This window comes from Myiozetetes cayanensis, unplaced genomic scaffold, assembly GCF_022539395.1.
Source record: "Myiozetetes cayanensis isolate MyiCay16 unplaced genomic scaffold, myiCay2020 scf334, whole genome shotgun sequence".
Classification (NCBI taxonomy): Eukaryota; Metazoa; Chordata; class Aves; order Passeriformes; family Tyrannidae; genus Myiozetetes; species Myiozetetes cayanensis.
In genome coordinates, this window is record NW_026087560.1 from 9 (window position 1) to 3,303 (window position 3,295).

Sequence of the window (3,295 nt, forward strand, 5' to 3'; positions counted from 1 at the left end):
GGGAGCGGGATTTGGGATTGGGATTGGGATTGGGTTGGGAATTATTGGGATTGGGATTGGGATTGGGATTGGGATTGGGATTGGGACGGGAATTGATTGGGGTTGGGATCTGAATCGGGATCCAGATTGGGATAGCATTGGGATTGGGATGGGAATTGATTGGTGTTGGGATTGGGAATTGGGATTGGGATGGGATTGGGATTGGAATTGATTGGGATTGGGATGGGAATTGATTGGAGTTGGGATGGGAATTGATTGGGATTGGGATCAGGAGTGTAATGGGATTGGGATGGGAATTGGGATCAGGATTGGGATCAGGACTGGAAGGGGATTGGGATTGGGATGGGAATTGGATTGGGATTTGATGGGATCAGGAGTGTAATGGGATTGGGATGGGATTGGGATTGGATTGGGATTAGAATTGGGATCCGGATTGGGATTGGGATCCGAATCGGGATTGGGATGCGAATTGGAATTGGATTGGATTGGGATGGGATTGGGATGGGACTGGGATTGGGATCAGGATTGGGATCAGGACTGGGATGGGATTGGGATTTGATGGCACTGGGATTGGGATTGGGATGGGAATTGGGATTTGGATTGAGTTTGGGATGGGACTGGGATGGGAATTGAGATTGGGATGGGAATTGAGATTGGAATGGGACTGGGATGGGAATTGGATTGATCTTGGGATGGGAATTGGGATTTGGATTGATCTTGGGATGGGAATTGGAATTGATCTTGGGATGAGAACTAGGATTTAAATTACTATTATGACGTGAATTAATCTAGATTTTTCTTCCCACCCCATTTTCCCCAAACCCATTTCCCCCACTCATTCCCCAAAATTCTCACTTTGCCCCCAAACCCCCATTCCGCCCAAACCCCAACTTTTCCCCCAAACCCCAACTTTTCCTTCCAAATCCCCCAAATCCCACTTTCTCCATCCCAAACCCCAATTTTCTTCCCAAACCCCATTTCCCCAAAATCCCCCAAACCCCTATTTTTCCCAAAGCCCCCATTTCCCCCAAAATCCCATTTCCCCAAAACCCCCAAACCCACTATTTTCCCCCAAACCCCCTATTCCCCCAAATCCCATTTTCCCCTCCCCCTCCTTTTCCCCCAAGCCCCAACTTTTCCTCCCCAAACCCACTTTTCCCCAAAACCCCACTTTTCCCCCAAAACCCCACTTTTCCTCCAAAACCTCCTGTTTTCCCAAATTTCCCTTTTCCCCCAAGCCCCATATTTTTCCCAAAACCCCCATTTCCCCCAAAATCCCATTTTCCCCAAAATCCCCCAAACCCACTTTTCCTCTCTCCCCTCAACTTTTCCCCAAACCCCAACTTTTCCCCCTCCCCCCAACTTTCCCCTAAAATCCATTTTCCCCATAAGTCCCCCAAACCATTTTTCCCCCAAACCATCTTCCCCCCAAATTTCCCCCTTTTCCCCCAAATTCCCAACTTTTCCCCCAATCCCATTTTCTCTCTCCCCCTCCAACTTTTCCCCCAAACCCCAACTTTTCCCCCAAAACCCCACTATTTTTCCCCCAAACTCCCACTTTTTCCCCAAATTCCACATTTTCCCCCAAACCCACTATTCCCCTAAAGCCCCAACTTTCCCCCAAACCCCACTATTTTTCCCCAAGCCCAACTTCCCCTAAAATCCCCCAAAATCCCAACTTTTCCCCCAAAACCCAACTTTTCCCCCAAAATCTCCCCAAACCCCATTTTCCCCCAACTCCAACTTTTCCCAAAACCCCATTTTCTCCCAAACTCCCCATTTCCCCCAAAACCCCATTTCCCCCAAAACCCCATTTCCCCCCCAAATTCCCAACTTTTCCCCCCAAACCCCCCATTTCCCCCCAAGCCCCCAACTTTTCCCCAAAATCCCCCAAAATCCATTTTCCCGAAATCCCACTTGCCCCCAAAATCCTGTTTTCCCCCAAATCCCCAACTTTTCCCCAAATTCCCCCAAATCCCATTTTCCCCCAAACTCCCAACTTTCCCCCCAAACCCCATTTTCCCCCAAACCCCAACTTTTTCCCCAAAACCCCACTGTTTTCCCCCAAACCCCACTTTTTCCCCTAAAATCCCATTTTCCCCAAAATCCCCCCAAACCCCACTATTTTCCCCCCAAACCCACTTTTCCCCAAAATCCCCCCAGATCCCAACTTTCCCAAAACCCCTGATTTCCAATTCAACTTTCCAAACTCATTTCCCCCAAACCCCAAACCCACTATTTTCCCCCAAACCCCATTTCCCCAAAATCCCCAAAACCCACTTTTCCCCAAACCCCTATTTCCCCCAAACCAACTTTTCCCCCAAATCCCCCAAAATCCCATTTCCCCCAAATCCACTTTTCCCCCAAAATCCCCCAAACCCCATTTTCCCCTCCCCTCAACTTTTCCCCTCCCCCCAACTTTTCCCCCAAACTCCATTTTCCCCAAAACCCACTGTTTTTCTCCCCCAACATTTTCCCCCAAACCCCACTGTTTTTCCCCTAAACCACATTTTCCCCCAAAATCCCCCAAAATCCCATTTTCCCTAAATCCCCATTTCCCCAAAATCCCCCAAACCCCACTATTTTTCCCCAAACCCCAACTTTTCCCCCAAATCCCACTGTTTTCCCCAAATCCCACTTTTCCCCCTAAACCTCATTTTCCCCCAAAATCCCCCAAAATCCCATTTTCCCCCAAATCCCACTTTTTCCCCAAAAATCCCCCAAAATCCCATTTTCCCCCAAACCCCCATTTCCCCCAAAATCCCATTTTCCCCCAAACCCCAACTTTTTCCCCAAAACCCACTGTTTTTCCCAAATTTCCACTTTTCCCCCAAATCCCCCTTTCCCCCAAAACCCCCATTCCCCCAAAACCCCAACTTTTCCCCCAAACTCCCCCCCAAACCCCACTTTTCCCCCTAAACCCCACTATTTTCTCCCAAAACCCCCATTTCCCCCAAATCCCATTTTCCCCAAAATCCCCCAAATTCCCAATCCTTTCCCCCAAAATCCCCCATTTCCCCCAAACTCCATTTCCCCCAAATCCCATTTTCCCTCTCCCCTCAACTTTTCCCCTCAAACCCCAACTTTTTCCCTCCTCCAACTTTTCCCCCTCCTCCTCCAACTTTCTCCCCCAAACTCCCAACTTTTCTCCCCAAACTCCCCATTTTCTCCCCAAATTCCCAACTTTTCCCCCCAAAATCCCCCAAACCCCCACTATTTTCCCCAAAATTCCCCATTTTCCCCCAAATCCTCCCAAACCTCACTTTTCCCCAAAAATTCCCATTTTCCCAGCTCC